This window comes from Rattus rattus, chromosome 8, assembly GCF_011064425.1.
Source record: "Rattus rattus isolate New Zealand chromosome 8, Rrattus_CSIRO_v1, whole genome shotgun sequence".
Lineage (NCBI taxonomy): Eukaryota > Metazoa > Chordata > Mammalia > Rodentia > Muridae > Rattus > Rattus rattus.
Genome location: NC_046161.1, coordinates 33,304,521 through 33,332,501, shown reverse-complemented (window position 1 = coordinate 33,332,501; position 27,981 = coordinate 33,304,521). Strand labels below are relative to the sequence as shown.

The window sequence follows — 27,981 nt, the reverse complement described above, 5'->3', positions numbered from 1 at the left end:
TGTTCCAGATGTTCTGGTGCAAGAGATCCACACACTGTGACCCAGTGGTGGTGGCGTGGGGAGGGAGAGAAAATGAATAGATTATGAGAGAGGGCACAGAATAGGAAGGGGAGGGGGAGAAAGGAGGGAAAGGAAGAAATGGGGGAGGAGGGGTAGGGGAGAGAAGTGGAGAAAGAGGAGGAAGAGGAGAAAGAGAAAAAGAGGAGGAATGTGAAGTCCACTCTTGATAACATAGCCACAAATGGCCCTCTTTTTATTACATAGCCTAATAAACTTTGTGGGTTTTTTGCTGTTGTTTGGTTGGTTTTCCAAGCAGGCTCTCCTCTACTACATGTTGGTCTCAAACTTGCTATGTAATTGAAAGTCACCTTGACTTCCTGATTCTCTACCTTCCAAGTGCTGAGATTATTGGCATGAGCTATGAGCCACAATACCTGGCTTACGTGGTACCAAGGAGCGAATACAAGACCTCCTACATGCTAGGCAAGTACTTTACCAACCGAGTTACATCCCTGACCGTTAGCTCAGCATACGTGTAAAAAAGCATTTCTCATGTGTGGTGGTTTGACTAGGTATGGCCCCCCATAGACTCTTACATTTGAATACTTGGTCATAGGGAGGGGCGTGATTAGGAGATGTGGCCTTGTTGGGGGAAGTGTGTCACTGTGGAGATGGGCCTTGAGGTTATACATGGTCAAGCTATGCCCAGTGTGATACACACAGTCTCCGTCTGCTGCCCGTCAGACCGAGATGTAAAACTCTCAGTTCTTCTCCAGGATCATGTTTGCCTGCAAGCCACCACGCTTCTTCTCACCATGATGATACTAAACTAAACCCCCGGAAACTGTAAGCCAGCACCAATTAAAGAGTCTCCTTTACGAGAGTTGCTGTGGTCGTGGTGTGTCTTCACAGCAGTAAAACTCTAAGACACTACGTAGACATGATTATCTTACACACACTGTATATAAGACATACAGTGACGGTGCATATTTATGAATCCTAGCATGATATTTCAACATCACCACACGATCAGCTCAGTACTTACTTGGCATCAACATTTTTAGCTTCCAGATATAAAAGCACTGGGGTACGTCTTTCTGTGGCTAGTTTATTTTACTTAATGTGACGTCCTTCAGGTCCATCCATAGCGCCACGAGTGATAGCATTTCATTTTTTTTGTGGTCAATTAATGTTCTATCGCCGTATATGTATACATGCAAATGAAGAAGTTTAACCAACTTGTAGGCCAAGTCTCTTAGGTGGCGGATAATCACGGTAACACTTTGAGGGGAAACCAAAATGTGATCCAAGTTTCATTTTAGGAAGAAATTGACTGTAGGGGTAGAAATTGGAGGCCCTTAGACAATTTAGGAAAGAAAAAACCCCAGGTGACTGGTGATAAGTCCTTCACCTGGAGCGTGATGGAGAAATACGTTTCATCCCACTCAGTTCAGTCCCGTATGCATTTCTTTGATATGTTTACTAGACTGGGCACAGTGCCAGGCTTTCGGGATCCTAAGACAAAGTGAGATATTGTCTCCCATCACATTCTATCAAGGTTCATTAAAAACAATTAAGTTGAGAAAAGAAAGAGTTGGTAGGTTGCAGTGTGGTGGAATGACTTCTCTACCCCCCCTCACCCACTCGTATGTTCAAGTCCCAACTCTCAATGTGACTGTGTTTGAAGATAGGTCCTTTAATTAAGGTTAAATGAAGCCATAAAGTTGGGGCTGGGATCCAATTGGAATGGGGCCTCTTGGAAGGAAGAGACATTGGAGTCGACTCTTTCTGCCTTATGCACAGGGGACAGGCCATATGAGGACACAGAAAAGAGGTGGCGTCTGAAAGCCAAGAGGAGAAGCCTCAGCAGAAAGCAAGTCACCTCTGATCCCGAACTTTCAGTTTCCCAAACTGTGTGGAAACAAGTATCTATTTTGTCACGGCAGCCCAAGCAGATGCATACAGAAGACAGGCCCTAATATGGGTGGGTGGGTGAGTGGGTTTTTTGTTTTCCTAAATAGGGTTTCTCTGTGTAGCCCTGGCTGTTCTGGAACTTGCTCTGTAGACCAGGCTGACCTCGAACTTGAGAGATCTGCCTGCCTCTGCCTCGAAAGTGCTGGGATGGAAGGTGTGCCCTACCATCACCAGGCAGATCCTAAATTTTAACTCATAGGATGGCACAGGCAGGATTCAGCTGGGCCACTGTCTGAGCACGTCTGGAGCGTAGAGGTACAATCTGGTGTGAACTGTTCATCTGAAGGACAGACAAATAAAAACAGGTGGAACAAAAAGAAGACTCAGGAGAATCCCAAGAATTCCAGCATGCATGTGTGCGTGTGTGAGCGCATGTGTGTGTGTATGCATGTGCGTGTGCGTGTGCTTGTAGGGACCGCTAGGATCTGCAGGGACCTGCTTGGTTACACCAGCGCATTGTTGAATTATACGGCAAGTGAATGTGTGATGAGGAAGAAATCCTTACTTATGAACTGTACATCTGGAACAAATTCTACAAACTTAATGTCTATTCTATCTCTTCATGGACAGACCCAGGATTTAGATGTGGAAACCAGGAATTTTGACCTATTGACAAATTTTCATTAATTATTCACTAGCTGGGTCATCAGCTCGAGTCCTGGATGGCCCCCTCCCCCCCTTTATATATTAAGTTTGTCTATTATTATTTGTCTATATATTAAGAATTAAGGTGGCCTGAGGAAGGGAGCTGTAATGTGGGCCTCTGACTCTCTGCTACCCTTACCAGTACCTTCTAGTGGGCATGGGTGAAATATTTCTTGCCAACAATTATAAAAAGGATGGTTACACGTTAGACCATCTCTTTTGTTTTTAAGCCTTTGCAAGCTACAAGAACCATCAAGGCAAGCTGTAGTGACTAAAAGTTAGTGTGCATTTTAAAGAATGAAAAGGGCATTACTGGCGAATGTATTATTTGAAAAGACTCTAAGTCAATGGTTGATGTCCATGGGTCTGATGTCTTAAAGAACAAGTCGACGTCAGAACTGGAGTTTAGAAAGTGAGGATTGTGATAAGTGTGAATGAGTAGCATATGGCCTTTGTCCATAGTATGCTCACTGGCACTTCTCTGACGGCTCCAGCCTGAGGCACTGTCTGACTCTACTGGCACTCACAACTCACCAGCAACCCTCCAAAGGAGAGCAATCCTTTCCCCAAAGGTCCTGGGCAGGGCCAAAGGGATCTCTCCTCTCACGATCTAAGCAGCGCATTTCACCCTGAGACTTATGGCAGGCTGACCTCCAGCCTCTGGGTTAGTGAATCTGCTGTCTCTACTACATAAAAAGGGCAAGTGGATTCATTATTATTATCTTATTATACAATGTGAAATATATACTAGCAATTATGCTATCAGCAGCCAAGGTCTTTGACCACAGATCAGAGGTTGGGGTGACATAACTCTACCTAGTGAAAGTCTTTGGGGATTCTGTGGGAAGGTGTTTCAATCCCATCTGTAGTTGTGAATCTATAGGGGAAAGGTTCCCTCTTGCCCCCAGGAACATTGCAGGTAAACATGACGTTGCTGGTCAGTCCTGGATAAAGAACACATCTGGAATGTGATGCAGACTTAGTTGAGCCTTTGGATCCAATAGTTCTCATTTTTGCCAGAATCTGAGGCAGGGAAGGAATGACCCAGAGAGAATTCATCCAGGCTCCTTGCCTGGTGCGAGGGTCATAGGATCCCTTGCCACCCACCTGTGACTGAAACAGCTCTTCAAAGAGGAGCAGAAGGGATTCTCTGGTCCTCTGTCTAGGAGCTCAGCCAGTTTGTATTCTGGGTGGCTGAGTCTATACTTGGCCCTTAGTAGGAGAGTCATCTTTGTTGACTAAATGGAGATGTGCATGACTGCACTGGCTTGCTTTGGCTCTCAACTGTAGAAGTGATTTGGGTGAGAAGCCTGTTATGGTGTCTGGACCACCCCAGCAAGCCCAGGCTGAGACAGTACTGCCCCTAACGATACTGTGCCCCAGTCCCAGGAACACACTGGCTGGCTAAGCAGTTTTAAGAATGAAACGGCAGTGGCTTCCAAGCGCTTGCCTGACATTTGCCAAGGGATAGCTTCCGATAAGGCCCTTTCCCTTGTTATCTCGCCCCTGAACCACCCCATCACCCCTCAGATGAACCAAGTGTCAGAGGAAGCCTACAGCAGGAAAAAAAAAAAAAGCTCTTGAGACCAGGGATAACTAACCACCTGAGCACCTTTGCTGGGGCCAAGGTAATGAGAATTATTCAAATGCAATCATAAAAATGAGGCCAGCCGGGCAGGAATGGGGTGGGGGTGTGAGGGAGGGAATGTTTCCTGCCAGTTTGAAGATTCTTATTTTCTTGGGGTTCTCTTGAGGTCCACAGAAAATTTCACCTCCTCTCAATCTCTTCAGCATCTGGTGTCTTGGAACTCTGCACCAGTTCGTCGCTAAGGAGGACACGGCGTAGGGGTGCGCCTGGATTTCTGGGGTCCACTGCACTACCTCTGTCAGGCAACCCCAGGTCTGGACGCCTGCAGCAGCGAGCAGGCCTGATGTCTGAGCCGAGTCTCCAGTAGAGGGAGACACTCAGCAGCTCCTCGCCTGGGGAAGCGGCGGGGCCAGGAGTGGGTGGGGGGCGATGGAGGAGGGGGGGAAAGGGGAGTGGGGAGAGGGGGTGTGCGCGCGCGGGGAGGGGGGAGGGAGTCCGGGGGGCGGGTCCCTGTGCCGCTGACGTCCCGAGCAGTGCTGGGAAGTATAGGCTGTGTTGTCACGCCGGTGTCAGTCTGATGAAGATTGGCATCAGGTAAGCTGTCATTCATTTCCATGTCAGAGACGCTTTTGCAGGCGGCGGCGGCGGCGCAGCGGCGGCGGCTGCTGCTGCGGGCGGCTGCCTCAGAGCGCGTGTGTTTTATTCCAGTCCCCAAGCCAGAGTATTATTCATTGCGACAGGGCAAGGAGGAGAGAGGGAGAGAGGGAGGCAGCAGGGAGGAGAGAGAGGGAGGCAGCAGGGAGGAGGGAGGCAGGGAGCAGAGAGGGACGGCGGGAGCGTGCAGAGAGAAGCTGGGGAAGCGCCGGGAGAGCGCGGAGCGAAGCCGCGCGAGGGGAGGCGAGGCCGGGCGAGGAGGCGGCGAGGAGCGCGCGGCCCACCCGCTCCCGGACCCGGCCGGTGCGCAGCTCCATGCCCGTCGCGCTGCCGCCGCCTCGCCCCGCTCCCCTCGGGCCGGGGCCGGGCGTGCATTGTCTGCGGTTGCGAGCAGCTGGGCAGAGGACTCAGAGTGCAGCGGCCCGAGAGCCTGTAGCGGGCGGGCTGGGAGCTGTGCGCCTGGAGCTGCCCGGGACCCAAGCCCCGGGGCGAGCGCATCGGCCGGAGTCCCCGCGCCGGCGGCTCTTGGCTGGGCGCTCTGTGGGGGCGAGGCTGGGAACTGCGGGCGGGCTTCGGGTTCTCCTTTCCCGGGCTCTAGGAGTCCTGTGGCTGGCGCTTTCTTGGTGTCACCAGCCCCGAGCTGCCTTCGAGTGGTTGGAAGCGGGAGCAACCCTAGCCTGGGGCCGGGTGGCTGGAGTCAAGCAGTGACTGCTACGTCCTGCCGGGCCCGGGGAGGCAGGGAGAGTAGAGGTTTACAAGAGGATCAGTGGGGACAGGGGGACATGCGTGTGTGTATGGGGGGTGGGGTGTCAGTCAGAGAAACCAGAACCCGAGGGGCGACGCTCAGGGACTCTAACTAGGAGTAGGAGGAGAATTTGTAGGGTAACCGGCTTTCTGCGTATTGTTGGGTCTTTGGGGCGGGGAGGGGTTCTCGGCGAAGAGCTAGAAGATAAATTCGTAAAAGGGGGGTGGGCACGGGAAGCGCCCCGAGCAGAAAGCCGAAGGGGATGGGTCAGGGTCCTGAATGTGCCGCGCGAAGTTTCTGTTTCTTTCGGGTTAGGCTGGCTCCCAAAGCCATGGAAGAAACGAGCGCAGTGGGCCGCGCTGTCTGGAGAGTCCTTCACAGGGCAGCCGGGGTTCCCGCGCGGTCGGAAGACGCGGGTTGGGAATGGGAGGGGGATGCGGATCAGCCCTTAAAGGAGGGCTGGGCTTCGGAGCAGGCTAGAGTTTGGGTTGCAGGAATCAGGCTGTCTTCAGAATTGGGACTGAAGGGTGGCTGTGTAGTTTACACGCCAGCAAAGACAGAGGGCTGGTGGTAGGCGCCGGGGCCCCGGTTACATCCGAGGCTTGACTCCGGAGTGGTTGACGTTTTTTTAGAACTGAGACTCCGGATCAGGCTATTGAAATGTGGGGAGAATTGCGCGTCCGGGTCCTGACAGCATGCGTGAGGGAAAGCTTTTACGTAGGCAAGAAAAGTAGTTTATCCCAGCCACGGTGAGCGAGCCCCGAATGTCTGCGGCTTCTCTCCCTAAAGAGAATCCTGAGGATGAGTGGATCTCGGTGCACAGGGCTGAATGCTAGGAGAAAGACTCTGGGAGGTAGACAAATATAGGGAGATTCAGTAAGAAGTGACGGGGTAGCATCATCCGGGTCCGAATGGGGCCCGAGGACCTGGCCCTGCAGACTCAGCAGGCTCCGGGAGTCACTTGCGGTCTGCGGCCTCAGCGTGGCCGGGTGGTTGCTGGTGGCCCGCTGGGACAGCGGTCGGCGACGCAGGCAAAGGAGCCGCTAATAGAGAGGTGCCGCTGGGGCTTGAGGAATCGTGGCTGCGGCTGAGGGAAAGATACTCCCGAACTCGGGAGTCCTCTTCGGACCTGTCGCCTGTTTATCCGCAAGCGATGCTTGCTTCATCCCGGGCAACGTCGGAGAGCGCACAGGCCGGCCCATACGGTCAAGGTTTTGCCCTAGAGGGAAGAGGAAGTTCGGGGTTTCCTTACCCTTACCCAAGACATGTTATCTTGGGACTTCTCCATGCTATTGGCTTTCTGGAATTCAAATACTCTTCAACTGGTAGAATCCAAGTTAACCAAGCTTAAGCAGATTTAAACATCCGCCCCCCAAAACACACACACACACACACACACACACCCAAATCTGAGAAATGATGGTGTTCAAAAGCAACATGGTGTTGTCCCTTTGCCCCCTCTCACTTTGCCTTCTAACCTTCCCGTGGCCCCTGGAGCTTGGTGCAAATGTATGCGTGCGTGTGTGTATATGTCTGTGGGTAGGTGTGGGGTGCCTCTTATTTGGGGGCTCATATTTCATACTCAAACTGCTCCCTCAAAGCTCCGGCCTAGCTCAACAGTGGGTGGAATGTGGAGGGGTCCTAAAGAGGGGAAGAGCGGTTGGGGGGAGGGTTGGAGGGTGTTACACTCTGGCCATTTAGATAAAGAGTGCATTGAAGGATGGAGGTAGGGGTGTGTGTGTGTGTGTGTGTGTGTGTGTGTGTGTGTGTGTGTGGTGGGAGTTGATTTTCTCTGTGCACGCTCGCATCGTGGATTGAGAAAGCCAGCCAGCCCTTTGGGGCATTGAAGCCGCAGGACCCAAGAATGGCCACCGCGGCCGGGGGGCGGCGACCGCTACCACTACGGAGCTGTTGTTTTCCAGACTTGGAATTCCTGCGCGCTCTTCTCCAGCCCAGAGCTGAGCGGGGGAGGGAACCGTGACCCCACCGAGACTCCCTGGTCACCGCCTCCCTTTTGTGAGATCGAAAGGCATGAAAACCTAGAGAAAGAGGATCTGCAGGGAATGAGGGCCAGGAGGTTACTCGAGGGAGATGGGCCTAGCAACAACCACAGTAAAATGCCTCGTGCAAATCGCAGCGAAGTGTACCCAACTCGAGACTGGCTGTTTTATGATCCTTTCTAGGAGTTTACTGCTCTGTGCTTTTAAGTCTATAGATTGCTTTAAGTTAATGAAAGTGCGGCTTTCAAAGGGGCCTTTTTATTGTGCGGCAGCGACAAATCTAGTACCTCCCCTTTACTCTTCCAAAATGGGCCCATTTAGAAAGAAGGAGCTTGCTGGGGTTCCCACATGAACAGAGCTGGGGTTGGGGCGGGGGAAGAACACCACTTGAAAATGAGGATTAATAAAAGACAGTGTTCGCGCAATTCAGAAAGATAAGTTAACTTCTCCCCCATCCACAGTTATATCCGTGCATCCTTCAGTTGCCCCTGGGCTTTTACAGAAGCAAGCCAGCTTTAAAGGTTGCTCAGTGCCTCCCCGGGAGCCCCCTCCCACACTGCTTTACATAAAGCCTGACCCTCCTCAATTCAACAACACAAACTGGGTTTCAGGATTTCTAACGCGGTAACTAATTCAGACTAAAATATTTACTTGTGCCCTGGGGGGAGGGGCCTTGCCTTGCAATCGGCAAGATGGATCGGTTTAAAAGGCTGGGAACCCAAGGAAGAACAAGGCAGGCTGTTTTTCCAGAGGGGTCCCCCCCCCCCTTTTAATCTATTTGGCACAAAAGGTGAGATGACAAGGATTTTGACTAACACAGAAACTGCAGTGGGGCCTGCCTGTGGCTTTGACCGCATGTCATAACCATTTAAACTGTGGTTACTTGTTCAAAGCTCAAAGCTTCTCCAAGCTGGGTTTCATTAACTCTACACCAGTTGCCTGGAAGTTCAGTAGCAATAAATTGCATAAACACATTTGAAGTAAGTTAGTGATGAAATAAGGAGAATTACTGTCTTGTGAGTGGAGAATCCTGAATTCATGGAGTTCTAACTTAACTGGAAACATACTTTCCCTCTCTTGGCCTTAAAGTTTATAGGTACACCAGAGTGTGTGTTAAATTTCTTTCTGCCATGCCCATCCTCAACCCTGGGCTGTAACTCATTAGAGACCAAGGCATGCCTAGAAAGCAGAAGGCTGGGTTGAAAAGGGGGGGTCTCCATTAGCTCCACTTAGGAACTGAAGCAGAGCGAGCCATCAAGATCAGCCTGATTTCTTTACCCTTACTGAACACATTGGGCAATATAAACAGCCACAGAGCGGGGCAAATTAGATTTTTAAATGTTAGAAGCTTAATAATGCTGTTTTTTTTTTTTATTAAAGAAACAACCAATAAAATTTATAGGCTCCCAACATGTTGCAAAATTTCCTTGGTATTTATTTACACCCCCACCTCACCTTTCAGAAATGCGACTTCCAGTTTTGGACTTTTGTTCCTGATTTACTTAATATAGAGCACATTTTAAAATTAGTTGGGGGCGAGTGAGTTTTGCTGTTATGAGTTTTCCTTTATCCTCTGCTGTGCACTGGATCTGTAATATATATTATATAATATGATGCATATATATATATATATATATATATATATATATATATATATATCAATTGTCCGAGGTAGCAGCATGTAAGGGAGGCAAAGTGACTGGATCAAATAAAATGCAGACCCCAGGATACAGAAGCTGAAAGGCTACATGGAGGAGAGGCAGAAGAAGCAGTATGGAAAAGGAAGTCATCATTAGCCTCCACGAGCCTCGAATCTAACCAATACACCACGCCTTGTATAAGACACTTCACATAGAGGCCCGTGACTTATTGAAAAATTGAATTATATTGAGAAGCAGAATTTAGAGGGAGGAGCTGCACTCTGGGCTCTACCCAGGCATCCTGGCCGGCCAGGGTGGTTGCAACGGGGGCTCTGCTAATTTAATTAAATGTAATACCTGACAGTAGGGAGGAAGACAGGAAGGAAGTGGCGGATGGTAATCAGGGCTGGCGGGCCAGCATGCTGAGCTAGTATTTGGGTTGGAATGTGAGGGCCTGGCTCTATGGCTCCAGCGGGTCCCCCAGCTGCCAGACCTTGGTTTCTTCATCTGTTGAGTGGAATGTAGCACATGCTGTCCCCTTTTAGGCTTCAAGGGGTGAAGGATGGGCACGAGGCAAGCACAGGGCTCACTGTAAATAGTAAGGAATAACGGAGACGGAGGATTCCCAGCAGCAAGGTCGTGTTCTTCCAAATGTGCTTCTTCCCTTGCCTGGCTCCGTAGCCTGTCCTCACAATGTGTGACGAGTTTCTAGACTTTTGTGAAAGGGCACAACTCCTGCCTCACATCTTTGAGTCTGAAAACTCTACTGTGATTTCATATACCACCCGCCTTGCCAAGAAGGGGTGTCGTGGCTGAATAGGGAAATCAGCCTGCTTCTTCCCCCAGCGATTTCCCTCTGGAATACCCTTCATGCCTCCGATGTACACAGAATTGGACATATCAGAAATACAGGCTCTATTTTTTTTAATACAACAGGGGAGTAAGGGCCCAGTTCTGATTGGTGTGTAACATCTGGTCCTGCTGGGGTGTGGGGGAGGGATGGGTGCTGACCTGAAATGAGCCACAGCCTGGCCCTCACTTAGCAGTCTCCATTCTGGCAGATCAGAACAGATTCTCGGGGAGAAAGCCCGAGAAGTTACACCCACCACTTCTTCAAAAGCTCACACTTGCTTGTGGACTCCTTCAGTTCTGAGTTTAAAATCGAGTGGGCCCTGATATGACGTGGCTTCAGTAGAACGGACGACCTTTTTTAATTCTCTCCTACTGAAGTTCCTTGAAGTTCAGTTCTTTCTACTGAAAGTTCCTTGGGGGTGAGCTTTTCCTCCACACACTCTTGCCAGCTGGTCTGGTTTCATTCAGGTCACATTTTGGTCTCCATTTTGATTGAGAGTGAGATGATGGGGATGGGGGTGGGGGTGGGGGATGAGGACCCAAGATAGAGACAGAAGCTGTGGCAGTTGAAGGCCGAGTCCTTCTCCCAGACCTCATCTAGAAACCCCAGGCGTGAGGGAACACCAAGCCCTAGCACAGTGCAGTTCACAGTGCTCTATGGAAGTAGGAAAGGGGGGGGGGTATATGTTTGACTTGGACACCTATCCCTAGGTCTTCCTTGCCTGCCTGGGTTTCTAATTACAAGAAGGGCCGTTGCTGTTAGGACCTATCTCACTAAAAACACATCCCCGTGTGTAAGAAGAAACCCTAAACCAGGCAGGATATTTTAAAACTGAAGCAATGAAGATTAGATTAAGTCTCCACCAAACAGCCTGGTTCTTGTATTATTTTTGGCTGGAATGTGGAGAAAAACAGCTGGCCCTGGGGCCCTGGGCAGATTCTGGAGGCTTCAGACAGGGTTGGGGGGGGGGAGTGGGATGGGGGAGGGGGAGATGTAACTGTTCACTGCCTAGTAGGATTGTGGCCAGTTTCTGTCCGGCTCGTTCTAGGTAGGGGGAACAAAGGGAGGTTGTGCTGGGAGAGGGGCAGATGCAGATGGGCCAGAAAGGGGCCACAGAAGGTGTAAGTCATAGAACACCAAGGAGCCTTTCAATCCTTCACTTCATTAAGAGCTGGTGATTGTGTTTAGTGCACGAGGTCTCCAATCTCAGGCTCAGAAACCCAGCCGTTCTCCACTTGGCCTTGGGAGGAGCCTTCATGTGCGGGGCCTGAATGGGTTTTTCAACTCTTGTTTAGAATCTTTGATTCCGTGTCTTCTCCTGTAACCTGGGGCCCGATGGAGCATAGCTGGTGGGGTGGAGGAGGGGGCCCATGTAACTGCCCAAGATTGTGCCAGGCACAAAAGAATGGTCCAGTCCCAGTTCTTCAATCCCACATTTCTTCAGAAGAAGAATCAATTTTTTCTTTCAATTTCTTCCTTTTCCTTTTCTCTTCTCTGGGACAAGGCCTGGGCCACTTTGCAGGTCACTGGCACATGGTCAAGCTGGGTACTCAGCTCCTTATTGGGAGTCTGGGAAGGAAAATAGATATATAAGCTCCAGGGCAGCTGGGAGTCAGGGGGACACAAACGCATTAGGAAGAGAATACACAGACATGGGAGAGACCAAGTGCCCACCAGTTGTTAACCAGAGGAGGCAAGAGTGGGCCCCAGAAGGTGAAGTAATTAGGGCAGAGTGGCCTCAACCAGCCCCTTCTCTGAGGAGGCAAACCGAGAGGAGATTCTTAGCTGTGTAGGGAGGGCTGGAGGGGGAGGGGTGAAACCCGACACTCCCCAGGTCACAGTGCTCCGTTCTCAGCTAGACTGTCAGGGTGACTGGGGGTGGGGTGGGGTGGGGACAGCCTGGATTAGAAAGAATTACTCAGTCCCTCTGTCTGTCTCAGGTGACCAGAAGTAGCCGTCCCCTTCTATGCACGGTAGATTCTGAGGGGACTCCTTGTTCTGACTTCTCACTGGGTGCAGTGCCGCTTAACCGACTAGTGCATAAAATGCACATCCTCCTTACAACCCAAGCAGAAAAAAGTAGCACTCCAGGCCCAGCCCTAGCCTGACCATGTTCTGGACCATGAAGCAGAACAGTCAGTGTGTTAGGATGAGGGAGAGAACAGGGAGCAGGTGTAGCGGTGACAGACAGTGGGCTCCATTTCAGAGTCTTTGACTGGCGGTGTGACATTTGACAGGTGGCTTGCCCTCTCTGGATGTCTGGTAACTAACCAGGAGCTTTGACTTGCTCCCAGACGTCTCCTTCCGCTCTAGGTTCCCTGAGTCTATCTTTCCTCCGACGTAGATGGCTTCACGAACAGGAAATTATCGACATGGCACAAACCCAAGCAGAAAGTTCCAACAACACACATACATGTAACAACAGCAAAATGACAGTCCCCGGGGAACGAAAGGCCGTGTGTACAGAGGGTTGGATCTGATGTTCCCAGTGGCCTTTCTGGGCCCCATGGGAGTCGTGTTTTCAACGTGAGGCACCGTCTTTAAAAGCAGCATTTCCTTCTTCTGCAGAGACAGCTGGGAGAAAGGCTTTGATGTTTGCATCTGGAGTCTGTCCCTGATTCCACCGCCACTGAGCTGTGTGTCCTTGGTATATTTTTTAACCTCTCTGAGCCTTGGTTTTCTTATGTGTGAGGTAAAAATGAGAATATGACCACCAGGGGTTGGAGGACTGTGAAAACCCTAGGAAAGACATCCAGCTGTGGCACATGGCTCTCTGAGAAAGGTAGTTTTCTCTCTAAAGAAAATGGCTCTGCCAGCTTCAATGACATACACTTTTTGATCCCAGCACTCGGAGGCAGAGACAGGTGGATCTCTGTGAGTTCGAGGCCAGTTTGGTCTACAAAGAGAGTTCCAGGATAGCCCATGCTTACCAAAGAAACCTTGTCTTGAACCCCCTCCCCCAAAAAAAAGAAAAAGAAAGGAAGAAAAAAGAAAAAAAAATCCCCCACTCAATCCTCTGAACTTTCTGAAGCAAGCCAAATGGATATCATTAAGTCATTTTACACCCAGATCCTGAAGTACAGAGCAGCCAGTGTGGCTACTGCCCCCCTGGCCGTGACAAGACACATCCCTTAAGACGGCCCAGGTTTCCTTGACAGCTGCTGTCCTTTTCCTTTGTGGGGACTCAGCCCCTTGCTGAGCTCCTGCCGCTGTCTCGCCGGGCTTTACCTGTGTCTCTCCGGAGAATTTCCTTTTTAAACAGAACACCAGCTCAATTCACCTCCCCCATCACCAGCCTTTTGTCTGACAAATGCTGAGGAGAGCTACTGGCTGTCATGGAAGCCAGAACCTGGAGGTACATCTAAATCTGTATATTTAACTTCTATAAGCCCCAGGCCAGACAGGGTTAGGCTGAGCGGCAGAATTAGGCAATGCTAAACACAGAGGTGAGGAGGGATGAACAAGACAGTGAAAAGTGACTGAGGGGAGCTGGCTGGGGTGCGCACGTGTGTGTGTATGTGTGTGTGTGGTGTGTGGTGTTTATGGTGGTGGTATGTGTGTGTGTGTGTGTGTGTGTGTGTGTGTGGTGGTGTTTGTGGTGGTGGTGGTGGTGATGGTGTGTGTGTGTGTGTGTGTGTGTGTGTGTGTGTGTGTGTGTGGTGATTGTGGTGGTGGTGGTGGTGATGGTGTGTGTTTGTGCATATGGTGTGTGGTGCGGTATGTGTGTGCTGGTGCATGTGGTGTGTGTGTATGTGTGACTAAAAAGCCCTTGAAGGCTCAGTACTAGATCCTTGGCTGACCTGCCTGACAGACATCAGTCCTGAGAGAAGTCTGAGTGCAGTTAATCATTTGTCTAATTCCTTACTAGGCACGGGCTCCCTCTTTTCCAAGCTGGTCCACTCCGTAGATCTGCCCTCAAGCCTTCGCTAGTGCTGCTAAGTGCCACTCTGTCTGCCCAGATCTGAGGTCTGCAGGCTTCCTCCCCTCTGGAAGCCGCTCCTTCATCCTCCCACATTCTGACCTTAGCTCCAAGTCCAAGAGCAGGGACAGACAAAGCCAGAGGATGCTGTAGGCTCAGGATGTAATGGCTTACTCTCCTGTCTGCGTTCTCCCAGAGGCTCTGCTGGTCACCCAACAGATGTAGCCTGGGCCACTATCCATGGGCAATGAGCGTGTGGGCCTCACTTCCTTAGACCACATTAACAGGGCAAACTGAGCAAATGTGTGACTGCGGTCTGTTGGCCTCTCGGAGTGTTGGCCCGATCATTTTGTAGGAAAGGAAGTTAAATGGATCTTCTTCCAGGGTTTTCTAAAGGAGGATGAGGATGCTGCCCACCGTCCAGGCTGCAGCACGTGCACTGGCCTGCCAAGCACCACAAGTTTCGTTGATGATTGAGATGCCTGGTGCTGTGGCCATTTAGCCCGTAGGTTGTGGGTCTGGCCACTTTCCATTACATACATGTAAAGGCATGCTCTTGCTTGGATTCAGGGGTTGGGAGAGCACCCATGGAGGGTACTGCTGAGCTCTCCAGCCTTGGAGGAAGACACAGGTACAGAAGCCAGGCATGAGAGCTGGGTGGTGTGGGAAGAGAAGGCTGCTGCTCCTGTGGTCCTAAGCAGTGTGGATGGACACTTCTGCCCCTCCCTGGCTATGCCCCTCTCAGGGTTGGGAGAAGAGAGCTTCTTCAGATCAGGGAGGCTCCCTTCCAGTGTTATGACTGCCCAGCTCCTGGCTGGGAGTCCTCTCCCTACACTGAGCGGCCATCAAAGACCCAAGAAAGAAAGTGAGACCTAGAGAGAACTGGAGATCTAGCCTGAGACTCAGGAGATGGGACACGATTCTATCTCCAATGCCTGGGCCCAATGAGTTCTGTGGCAGGGAGCCGTGGGGGAGTTGCTCACCCATGTGCAATGGCATGCCCACAGGACCCGCACACACACTGTAGGGTGAGGGATAGAGCATCCTATGGGCAGCGTGCTCACAGGATTCTCTTGACTGCCGTTTGGCTAGTCTAGAGTACCCAGAATGGCATGGTCTCGGGGTCCTCGTGTATGATGCAGGGTGAGTTCTAGGCTCTGGCTGTGATGTGATAAGGGTGACGCAGCTGGTGAAGAAGCCAGCCACCCAGGCTGGGGCCGTCGGCCCAGTCATGTGCTCACTGTGTGACAGTGAAATTTAGCTTCGTTTTCCTTGCCAGTCAGCTAGTGGGTAATGATACTTCCCCGCAAGGCAGTAGGGAAAGATCACGAAAGTTAACGTATGTGGATGTGTTACACATGCTGTATAAACACAAGAAGCAGCGCCTACACAGTGCCTCCCATGTAATATGAGGAGGGGGGGGGAGCAAACCGGTTGGCACAGACTATATGTTTCTTATTAGTTTAAAACAGAGCGCACACACACAAACACACTCTCCCCCTCACGCTGGCTCACAGCGTGATGACAACCATGTTGATGTGATTGAAAGCTGGCGGGATGACTTTTCACGGCTGCCCCACTACTGGGGCAGGAATGGTCCCCTCGGGGATTCCGGAGCGTCTGGCAGGTTTTCAGACTTGGGGCAGAGTCACGTGGGCAGAACGGTGTGCCTACCTACTACGTGCTTGCACACTGTCCTTGAGGGAGCTCCACGTGCTGTGCCAGGCTCATCAGCTGAAAGCAGGCCTCCGTTTCTTCCCGGCTGGCATTGTTTATGCAGTAGCTTTTACTGAGTACCTCATTCAGATATGAGGGTCACAGCAGGGGACTAGACCTGGGCTTCCCTTTCATTCCTAAGGCTTTGTGGAGAGGAAGACATTTAGGGTCCATAGGAAAATCAAAGCCATTGAGGGGTGTCGGCACCAGCACCGACAGGTACCGAGAATCGGGCGAAAGCCTACGGGATGAAAGAAACACGCACACACACACAGGTTATCGAGTCAAGCCAGGAGAGGAAGAGAGGAAGAGAGAGAGAGAGAGAGAGAGAGAGAGAGAGAGAGAGAGAGAGAGAGAGAGGAAGAAGAGGAGGAAGAAGAGTGAGAGTGAGGAGGAATAGTGAGAGTGAGGAGGAATAGTGAGAGACTCCTGTAGCTTTATTCACCACTTACATATCCAAGTCTCCAGGTAGAAAATAACTGGGAAGTACAGTGGGAAACCCTGGCTCGTGACTACCTGGCTCGTGACTTCGGTAACAAAAGACCAACTACGAGACCTGAATTAATTAGGGAGAAATCCCAGAAGACCAGCCTAAATCTCCAGGATAAAGGCTGAGGAAGCAAAAGGCAGAAGTAAATTGACCACCACCCAGGTGTGGTCCAGGTGTGTCACTTCCACATGCATCAGCCGGGCTCAGCAGAGGTCATGCAGTGGAGACACCGGGTGTTTACTACTTGGTCTTTTCTTCCTGTGCCGTAAATACATGGGAGAGGCCTCTGTCCAACAATCCCATGACTTCTTAACTGTGGCCATGTAGTTACAAAGCAGCCAGGCCCAAATCCAATATGGCACTACAGAGGGATCTGCTCCTGCCTGAGCCAAGCACTGCAGTGTCACAGGCAAGGTGGCCTATGCCTCAGTCACTAGAGCATCGACTGCCTCCTCCCCCCATCCCGGGGGGGGGGGGAGCTTTCATGAGCACATTGCAGGCACCCGCTCCCTGTTCTTTCTGCAGCCTCAGTTGGGTCTTAAGCACCTTGGGCACCCAGAGTTGCCACACTCGGAATCACCATGATTTCTAATTTCACAAACAGCCGTGTGATGTGGCAGCGGTGACCAAAAGCCCATCCCTGTCCACACCAGCCACAGAGGGGCTGTTCTTACCCATTCTGCTGACTGCTGAAGTTCGAATTGGGGAAACCACTGGCTAACCCTGGGCCTCAGTTCTCTGGTCACTGAGATGTGACAGCCACTCTCAATTCAGATGGCATCCACCATCATAAAATGACACAAAAGCTCACTAGCCCCATCACCCTCAGCTCTGGTCACACTCCACTGTCCCCGGGCATACCTTCGTTCTTTCAGGGTTTCAAGCAATTACTCTCCAGATATTTTTGGGGTATCCAGACTGTGTTCCCAGTGGCGTTTTAGTGCCTGGGTTAGGGCATCAGTAGATGTAGTCCAAATCCTGATGTTAAAAAGCTTGGTGGCCTATTTACTTTTCTGTTGCTGTGATAAGACACCATGACCATGGCAACTTAAAAAAATAAAAAGTTTAATTTGGGGCTCTAAGTTCCAGAGGGCTGGAATCCATGAGCAGTGTGGCAAGGAGCGTGGCCGCAGGCAGCCACGGAACTAAGTGGGGCAGTGACTGACAGCTCACATCCTGAGACCCCAGGAATGATGGGAGTCTTTCGAAATCCCAAAGTCGGCTTCCGGTGACACACCTCCTGATCCTTCCTCCACAGGTCTACCAACGAAGGACCAAGTAAAGCAGTCAGATGTATAAGCCTACGGAGGACATGCTCATTCAAGCCAGCACATCAGGTGTGGTGGCACGTCTGTATCTTTAGGACTGAGGGAACCGAGACAGGCAGATCACTGAAACCATGAGAGCCAGGTCCACTGAGAGACCTCCTGGGCTCAAAATAGGAGACAGAGAAGTGATAAAGGAAGACACCTGACACTGACCTCTGACCTGTGACATTGACCTCTGACCTGTGTGTATGCACACTGCCCCCAAACAAATACAACACATGCAAACATGCTTGAGAGCATGTGAGTGTGTGTGCATGCATGCTCTCTCTCTCTCTCTCTCTCTCTCTCTCTCTCTCTCTCTCTCTTCTCTCTCTCTCTCACACACACACACACACACACACAAAGAGAGAGAGAGACAGAGACAGAGACAGAGAGAGACAGAGAGAGTGCACACATAGTTGTTCAGTCCTGTAATCTCAGCACTTGGGAGGTGAAGACTCAGGAGTTTAAGGTCAGCCTAGGTTACATGAGCCACTGTCTTAAAACAAACAACAACAACAACAAAAGCCCAAACCAGCCAACCATCCAAAACAAACTAGAACTCCACACAGACACAAGACTCTAGAAGCCCCTGAAGTTGGGGTCAGTGTCCAGGAAGACATTATAAGGCATGGAGACTTGCAGGGAGATGGGGAATGAGAATAAAGATGGATGGGAATTGTGTTTAGGCATGGGACGGTGGATCCAAAGGCGCCTGGGGAGGAAGAAGGGCTGGTAGGCAACTGGAACCTGGGGACAGGGACAGGTCTGGAGGATCAGAGGCCCTGGAAAAACTTGGGAGAGAAACCTAGTCTGGCCCCTGTAGCTTCAGGAGAGATAGCAGAGTCCAGACCAAGAACTGGGAGGGTGACCAGGCTAAGCACTGACCCAGGCCTGGGCAGGGAAGGAGGTGCCGACTGCCCCGGCTCGTCTTTCTAGATGGAATCAAGACAGCAAAGTCCACAGCTGGCTTGCTGGTCCGTCATGGCAGGAGGGGCTCCCAGTGAACAAGTGTGCTGTGGCTCAGACAAGCAGTGTCCAGCTCATTTATGTAAAACCTCGAAGGTTCAAGCTGGTCACTGAATGAAAGGCGATGACTTTCCTCCTGGGTCGTGATCCAGTCCCCGCCACCTCTATCATGCTCTTCTATCTCATCTCCCCGAACCTCTTAGGCCTCCCTGCTGTAACTGAAACAAGTCACACATGCTCCGGCCACAGGGCCTTTGTGTGCGCTGTTCCAGAAGCCCGGCACGCTTCCCCTACATATCTGTGTGGTCCTCACGTGCCTTGTCTGGGCTTACCCCCAACTGTCATTCTATTCCGTAGTGTGATCCTCTCCAAAGGTTCTAGCTAAACCGGAATCTCTTTCTCCCATCCCTGCCCTGCTCCCCAACCCCAAACTCAGTATCTAGTTGAGAATGACCTTGAACTAATTTCTGGTCCCCAAGGCTTGTATCATCATGCCTGACCTATAGAGGGCTGGGGAGCAAACCCAGGGCTTTATTCATGCCACGCAGGCACTCTAACCATTGAACCTCACCCATTTTCTTTCCCTCGTCTCCTTCCCCACCCCCTCTCTCTTCTCTGTTGGGATCCAGAAGAGTACATAACTGGAGTAAAACTTTAAACGATGCTTGTGGATGGATGAATGAATGAATGAGTGGGTGAGTGAGTGAATGAATGAATGGAACTGGTTGTTGCGTTAAGTTCCAAGAATTAAAAAAAACAAAACAAAACAAAACAAAAAAACAAAAAAACCAAAACAAACTCAGGCTCTGAAATGAACTCAGGGACTATCAGAACTGGAAGGCACTAAATCTCCAGTCGCTGAGCAACTCTCCCTTTTAACAACCTAGCAAAAGGAGGTCCAGAGAGGTTAAGGAGCTTGTGAAGGGTCACACAGCACAGAGCTCATGAGTATACGGGCTCACAGAATTTGCTGTGGGACTCCTCAAAGCTTTGCCTTTTCTGCAACACAGGTAATGAGGGTCGGCTTGGCTTCCTTGACTTCTCAGTCACATTGCCTCACTCCTCTGGCTACTGCTTCATTCCAAGGTGCTGCTGTTTCCTGTGAGACCCTTGGGGGCCATCTTTGGAAATGTTGGGATATGCTGCTTTGGCCACCAGCTCAGACTAGTTTACTCCCCAGTATCAGGAAGTAAAAACGAACGAACCATCAGCATCTCCAGTCAATTTATAGGGGATGATAACTCATCCCTCCTTGTGCATTGCATTGGCCAAGAATAGTTGGTCACCTGATAGTCAGGATGGGGTGACGTCATGTGACTCTGCTCAGATTTTCACACTCCCCTACCCCATGACAGCAGAAGTCAGTGGAAGGAAACAGACCAGAGGTCCAGTCCCTGCCTATGTATATGGTCAGCTTGACCATGGTCAAGTGCCTCCTCATTGTACAAATGGGGGCTGTGGTAGCTGTACTGTGGTGCTGTTTATGTCCTGAGGCAGGTGAATGCCTGGTATCTGGTGGATGTCATAAGTAACAGGCTGAGCCATCGGGATATTGCTTTGATTCACAATGGGGAGAGGGGCAGGTAGGCAGGGTAGCACCCTCATTGTCTGAGAGGCTGGAATGAGGGTGCAACTTCTAGCTTCTCCATATGGCCTTAGTCCTGCTCTCAGCTGTGACCCAGCCTGACAGAAGCTCCTGGGAGGAGCTACGCAAGGACACTTACTTAGATTTATGTGGAGAGAGGGGTAGGGGGGGGGAGGAGAGAGAGAGAGAGAGAGAGAGAGAGACAGAGACAGAGACAGAGACAGAGACAGAGACAGACAGAGAGAGACAGAGACAGAGACAGAGACAGAGAGAGAATTATTGTCTCTGACCTAGGGTCTCCTGGGGCCTTAAATAGGGTTTTTCCTTTGGCCTTCTGGAAGATAGAAGGCTTCCTTACTATTTGGGATCCATTGAGCTTGCCCGTGTTGGGGTGTGGGAGATGTGGAGTGGGGACAAGTGGGGCCGCGGGGGAGGGGCCCCTAGTCAAAGTCTGGTACTCTGAGGAAGACCTGGATCAGCTAAGGCTCCAATGGCAGTCAACCCTCAGGATCTCCCACTACTTGGATCGCTGTATGGGAAGGTTCTTCAAAGGACAGGGCACGTGATGGTTGTATCTGAAACCATGATGTTTCCCAACAGGAGACTGCTGGTATTTTACTAGTGATCCTTGCTAAAATCTGCAGCCAGCCACCTCTGCCATTTTTGCCTTTCTGTGGATCACTTCTCCTCAATAGGTGAGCTGTTCTTAGGGGACATTGGTTCCAACTTCATTCCTCCCTCCCTCCCTCCCACCCTCTCTTCTGCATCAATTCTCTGTCTCTGTCTCTGTCTCTGTCTCTCTCTCTGCCCCTCTCTCTCTCTCTCTCTCTCTCTCTCTCTCTATCTCTGTTTCTCTCTGTCTCTGTCTCTCTCTATATAATCTCTCTCTCTCTCTCTCTCTCTCTCTCTCTCTCTCTCTCTCTCTCTCTCTCTCTCTCTCCCTATTTACTTTTTTAAAGAAAGGGTGACCCTGGATGGCCTAGAAGTCACAGAAAGCTGCTGCTTGCCTATACTTCCTGAATGTCAGGATTAAAGGCATGTGCCAGACCAGTGAGGCCATCTCTGGGCTTTCTTTTCGGAGTTAGTTCATTTCCCTGGTTCCTGTGTTCAGAGCAATGTCTTAGTCTGCTGTCTCAATCTCCGTGGAGAGTTGCAAAAGCCACGTGCTTTGCACTACCTGTTTGAACTGGAAAGAACTCTGCTATTTGACTTGATTCATTCTCTGGGTTCAACTTAGCCTCAAATATAAAATTCAAGAGTTAGCCTTTCCCCTAGTTCCTTTCTTGTGATAAGTATGTATACATTTAAGTATGTATACAATTGCAGTTTGTAACATAACATTTTCTACTTCACTAATTTGAACTGTGCAATACAGTGACATCAATTATATTTACAAAGCTAGATACATTGTAGTCATTATAACAGAGACTTCACATTCTGCCCTTCCCCAGTCCCCTGTCACTCTGTGTGAGTTCTACCACGGAGTTACATACCTACCCCTAACTAGTGGTAACTTCTAATCTGCTTCCTGTCTCTGTGGATTTGACTGCTCTCAACAGCCATTGTGTGTATAACCCATCTATCATTATCCACCCGTTTGTGTACAAACGCTTGGGTTGTTTTATCTTCCGGGAATAATGCCGTAATGTACAATGGGGTACATGTTTCTGTTTAAGTCTGCTTTCACTTCTTTTAGATTTACGTTTAGGGTTGGGGCTGCTGGGCCATAGTCAAGACAGCAAACACCAAACACCAAACACATTTCCCACAGTAGCTGCACCATTTTGGGTGCCCACTTATACTGCATGAGGGTTCCAATAGTTCCACTTCCTAGTGGTTCATTGTGACTTATCTGAGGGTGGCTCGCACGCCTCAGTGAGTGCTGAGGGTCTTTCTGGGTGCTTATTGGCCATTTAATTACATTTTTGGAGAAATGCCTCTTCAAGTCTTTGCCCATTTCAAACTTGGGTAATTTGGCTTTTGTGGTCAGGTTGTAGATATTCTTTATATATATGGATATTAAACCCTCACTAGATATACGATCTGTGACTATGTCCTCCCATTCTGTAGGCTGTCTTTTCATTTTCTTAAAATTTAATGGGGACTAACATATTTTCTTTAGGTTGCGTTTGACTTTAGTTGCTTTTAGGTTTTATTTGAGAATTGTTGCCAAATCTAAGACCTGAAAATTTTATGGTTTTAACTCTTAAATTTAGTTTATTGATTCATTTAGAGTTAAATCTCTCTCTCTCTCTCTCTCTCTCTCTCTCTCTCTCTCTCTCTCTCTCTCGGCGTGATATGTGTAGTATGAAGTGGTAGGGTCCAACTTCATTCTTTAGCCATGAACATTCAACTACTTCAGCCCTGTTTATTGAAGAGCCTGTTCTATTGAATGAGCTTGACACTATTGCCAAACACCAATTGGCCATAGACTGTGGGCTTCTCTCTGGAGTCTGGCTTCTATTCTACAGCCTGTCTGTCCATCCATATGTCAGCAGCACCTTGTTTTGACTACTGTGGATTAGTGGTAAAGTCTGAAGTTTGGAAGTATAAGATTTCCAAATTCGTTCTTCCTTTTTTGGATCGTTTTGGCTCTTAGGGGCCTTTTGCAATTTCATTTGAATTTGAGGATTGCGTTTTGCATTTCTGAGTAAAAGCCCGTTGGAATTTTACACTTGATCTTTGCTCGAAGGCTGAGACTCAGTTGCTGTTGACTTTTTTAGACAACAACAAAAAGTGTGTGTGTGTGTGTGTATGTGTGTGTGTGCATACATGAGTGTGTATGTGTGTGTGAGATATGCATAGTGTGTGCATGTACAGAGGTTGTCATAAAATATCTTTCTCTAAAACTTGTGTTTTGAGGCAGGATCGCTCACTAAACTGGCACTCACCAGTTGGTTAGATTGGCTGACTAGGGAGCTATAGGGATCGCTCTGTCTCTCCTTCCCCTGTGCTGGGTTTACGAATAGACACCACTATGCCTAGTTTTTGTGTCAGTGCTGGGGGTCCAAACTAACATCCTCATGCTTGCACAGCAAACATTGTACCACCAAGGCATCTCTCCAATCCCCCGCTGTTGGAATTTGAACAACGTTTCCCACCTATAGGGTCCTTAAGGGTCACATTGATGTCTTAGCAATATTAAGGTTTCTTATCTGTGAATGTGGGATATCTTCCCATGCATTTACATCCTCCTAATCTCAGCAGAGTTTCTAAGCATTGGGTATACAAGTCTTTCACCTCCTCCAAATTTACTTCTAGACAGTTTATTCTTTTACGTTCTATTTTAAATTAAATTGCTTTCTTAATTTTCCTTTTAGATTGTTCCCTGCTAGCATATAGAAACACAACCAATTTGCATGTGATATTAGAAAATTTTTATTACTATATATTGACTGCACAAAAATAGGTGTCGTGACATTTTCACATGCTTGTATAATATACTTTGACCAAACCCATCCCTTCACCCACAAGCCCTTCCCCTCCCTTTGCTTCCTTTTCTTTTCCACCATAGCCCTTCTATTTTTGCGTCTTTAAAAAAAGATCTAGATGCTGCCTATGAGACAAAACATGCGGCATTTGTCTTTCTGAGTTTGTGGCTTAACACAAAGATCTTCAGCACCATCCATTTGCGAATGACAGGATTCCATTCATCTTTATGGTTGAGTTAAACTCTGCTAAGCGTGCGTGTCTTACTGTCTTCATGGTTTATCTGTTGATGGGTATATAGGCTGATCCCACAACTTGGCTACTGTACATGGTGTCCCAATAACATGGGCGTGCAGGTGTCTCTATTGTATTCTGACATTGATTCCTTTAGGTGTGTAGCCAGCAGGGTGCATCTGGATGGCATAGGCATTCCATCTGTGGTGTTTTGAGGAACTTTCACGTTGATTTCTATGTGGCTAGACTAAGGCAAATCTTCACCCACTGTGTATCAGCTTCTCGCCCCTCCCTATGTTCTCTTTCCCCATCTTTACCAGTTCTTCATTCTTGTTCTCTACAAGAGCCACTCCAGCTGAGGCGAGATGGACCCTCAATATTGTTTTGATCCGAATTTCCTTGTTTTGTTTTTGTTGTTGTTTGTTTGTTTGTTTGAGACATGGTTTCTATGTGTAGCCCTGGCTGTCTTTCTGTAGAACAGGATGGCCTTGATTTCAGAAATCTGCCTGTTTTTGCCTCCCACATGCTGGGATTAAAAATGTGCCACCACCACCTGGCAGGGTTTTGCATTTTCCCCATGCAATTAGTGACCATTTACACTTCTTTTGAAAACTGTCCAATTATTTTTGCCCATTTATTAAGTGAATAATTTGTTCATCTGGTGTTTAATTTTACGAGTTCTTTATTTATGCTGGATATTAATCCCCACTAGAGGAACAGTTGGAAAAGATTTTTTTTTCATTGTGTAGACTCTCTCTTTACGTCGGAAATGGGTTTGTTGTTATTGTGTAAACACCTTTTAATTGCATGGAATTCCATTTGTCATTTCTTGCCTTTGCTGTCAAGACCCGTATCCTGAAATCTTTTTCCCTAATAGACTCAAAGCTTCAGTTGATTATTGAAGTCTTTGATCTATCTATTTTTGAATAGATTTTTAAAAAGGATTTCCTTATCTTATTTATATGAGAGCACTGTACCTGTCTTCAGACATATCAGAAGAAATCATTGGACCCCATTACAGATGGTTGTGAGCCATGTGGTTGCTGGGAATTGAACTCAGGACCTCTGGAAGAGCAGTCAGTGCTCTTAACCTCCAACCATCTCTCCAGCTCTTGAATAGATTTTTTTTTTAAAGGATAAGAGATAATCCTATGTCAATCTTCTCCATGGGATATTCAGTTTCCCCAGAACTGTTCGCTGAAGATGCTGTCTTTTCTCCAACACATATATATGTTTTATGTTTATTGCACCTCAGTCATAAGCAGTTAGCTGTACATGTGCGATTTTTATTCCTTGGTCTTCTATTCTTTCCCATTGCTGTGTGTCTGTTTTTTATGCCATTATGGGTGCATAACATAATTTAAAATCAGTACTGTGATGCCTATAGTATTGCCCTTTTGGCTCAGAAGTGCTTTGAATGTTTGGAGTCTTTTGTATATTTGTGTGCATTTTAGGGTTGCTTCTTCTGCTTGTGTAGAAAATGTGTTGGGGTTTGGGTGGAGACTACATCGACTCTGTAGTTGCTTTTGGTAATGTGTTCATTTTTGCAATATTAACTCTGCTGATCCACGAACACTGGTGGTATCTCCATCGTCCGGTGTCTTTCTTCCATGTCTTATGTTCCTGTGTGACCTCATGCCTTGCAAGCTTACTGAATCTGTTTATTCACCTTAGTAGCTTTCTTGTGAATTCTTTGGGAATTTTTTTCTATGTAGAATCGCAGCATCTAATAATAGAAATGTTCCCTTCTTTTCTTCCTATTTTGAATTCTTTTTAATTTTTTTTTTCTTGCCAGAACTTGAAGCCAGGATTGACTAGCAGAGGGGATGGTGGCCATCTTGTTTCATTCCTTCTTTAGGTGATGGAGGACAGACTTTCACAGACGGCTGGTGGTAGCTGTCTGTACCCGACGATTGTCACTCCTAGGGCTGGGCATACTCCTTTGCTTTTGTTACCCAACTCATGGTTTCTTCTGACACAGGATCTTATTTGGAGTCTTGTTCAGAGAAAATGCCTTTTAATTAGAAAATAACCATTTCACGGTGGCACTCACCAAATTATTAAAACGTCAGCTGAACTAAAATCCCAACATTTGTTAAGCTCCTACTATGTTGCAAGCACTTTTATTACCTCAAGTGCCCCAACAAACAGTCCTCAGGAACAGACTTCTTATTTTTGCCACCCCCATCCCCCTACAGAGGAGGAAATGAATATTAAGAAATGAGGTGACACTCACGGTTGGTGAGTGTTCCTAAGTTCAATGGAATTGCTGACTTTCTTGGTTTGTAGTTTGACTTGATCTTCGTTTGCTAATTCTCGAGGATAGAGGGGGCAGCTTTACTTTGTGGGGTGCACAGAATGTCCCCTGGGTTTGCAGAACTGGAGAAGGCTTTCTCAAACACGCTGCTATCCCTCAGCCCGTTCTGATAGATCTGATCGTGTCTGGAGCCATAACTGACAAGAGCTCACCTGGCTCTGCAATGGCGGAAAGAGTGACAGTCCCTGCCAACCACAGCTCACTTTTATGCCTTGCTGTTGCTGAGGCCAGATAAGCTAGGGTCTTACCGAGTTGATGCTCTCGAAAGATTCAAAGACAGAGTTCCTGTGGGGGATGGGAAGCAAATGCTTTTCCTTGTAATGAGAAGCTCCTGGGCCGGGCAACTTTGTCCTTACCCCAAGGCCCTGTACTGTTAACTCGGAAGTAATCTACACTCCCCGTGGAATCGGCTTCATCAAGTAACTGCAGCCACAGGTGCTTGGATAATTCATAGCCAATGGCTAGTTTCTGCCTCAAATTTCTGGGTCAGGAAAGCCATGTGAGATTCTATTCTGGCAGCGTGGCAGCCTTTAGCCAGGGGACTGCCCTTTCTGGGTTCTTGCTTTTGAAGACATGGGAGCATGAACCTGGAACAGAGTCCCAGCTGGAGTCCCAAGGGTTGGCAGCCTGTACAACTGCTCTCGAGTCTTCTGAGTCCTGAGGCTGGGTCCTCATCCTCCGCCTGGGCAGGACACAGATGCTCCTGTGGGTGGTATGATTGGAAGATGCCTGTCTATAAAAGTCTAGATCATCTCTGAGCAGGAGAAGGTTGTTGATGTTCTTGTGACTTCTTTTTGAAGGTTGACTTTCTTTCCTTCCTGACCTTCTCTGCACTGTAGTCTTAGGAAGGGACATGGATGTCCTGAATCCCCACTCCTCTTTAGTGAAAACTATTTTGTCTCACTCACCATTCTGACACCATGTTCTCTCTCTCTCTCTCTCTCTCTCTCTCTCTCTCTCTCTCTCTCTCTCTCTCTCTCTCTCTCTCTCTCTGACAGGGTTTCTCTGTGTAGCCCCTAAGGTGTCCTGGAACTCGCTCTGTAGACCAGGCTTGCCTTGAATCCAGAGACCTGCCTGCCTCTGTCTCCTGAATGCTGTCAAGTCCCCATGAGGGTTCCCTGGGCTGCAGATGGCCACCGGTCAATCCTATGAAGGAGGACCACCATTGAAATTCCGAGCAGGTAGAGGTGAACAAACGGAAGTGTAGGTGGCTGTAGGCAATTCTCCCAACAACCCCTTTTAGATTACACCCAGACTGTCTTTGTCATCTCAGTTCAGCTGAAGGAGTATCTTTGCAATCATCTAGATGAGACAGAGTTCTCTTCAAAGAAACCAGAGTCTGTCTGGCAATGGAAGGGAGCAAACCCCTCCCATAGCCTCTCTTCTGTGCTTGGATCCACTTCCCTCCACCGTCTTCCCACCTGAACCTCCTTGCCAAATGTGGTATTTTCACCAGACCTCCAGGCTTGAAATCCTGGAGACTCTTCTCTCCTTGCCCCCCTTTCTCTTAAGACGGTCATTTGCCCCAGAGGGTCCTGGTTTAAGCCTGTTGTCCCACAGTGGTTGTTAATAGCTCCCCTTCCACTCTGAAAAGTGTCCAAGTTCAGACACTAAATTAAATGGTCAGCCAGGTTTTAATCTCCCAGAGACCAAGGCTGCCCTCTGTCCGTGCCTGGCATGTCACTGCATTCTTACCGCTGTCACCCTAGTCCCACACCGTCACCTCCTGCCAGATCACTTCAACTGCGTCCCACTTCCGACCCACTCTGCAAATCATTGCCTGATTGATTCTCTCAAAATACAGCTCTTCACAGTTCACTTCGCTGGATCCTTGCTGCTTACAGGAGCCATTGCAGCCTGACACTCAGAACTCTCGCCGACAGCCTGGCTTCTGTTGTGGTGAACGTGTTGCTTTT

At 48.9% G+C, this 27,981-nt stretch overlaps 1 long non-coding RNA gene across 1 annotated transcript in view; it reads left to right on the top strand.

Moving 5' to 3' along the window:
* Positions 1 to 4,711: 4,711 nt before the first annotated feature.
* The window catches only part of LOC116907749, a 71,097-nt gene continuing 47,827 nt past the window's right edge, over positions 4,712 to 27,981 (top strand). The window contains exon 1 of the long non-coding RNA XR_004388841.1: positions 4,712 to 4,801. This is a non-coding gene — a long non-coding RNA (uncharacterized LOC116907749). The remainder of the gene's footprint in view (positions 4,802 to 27,981) is intronic.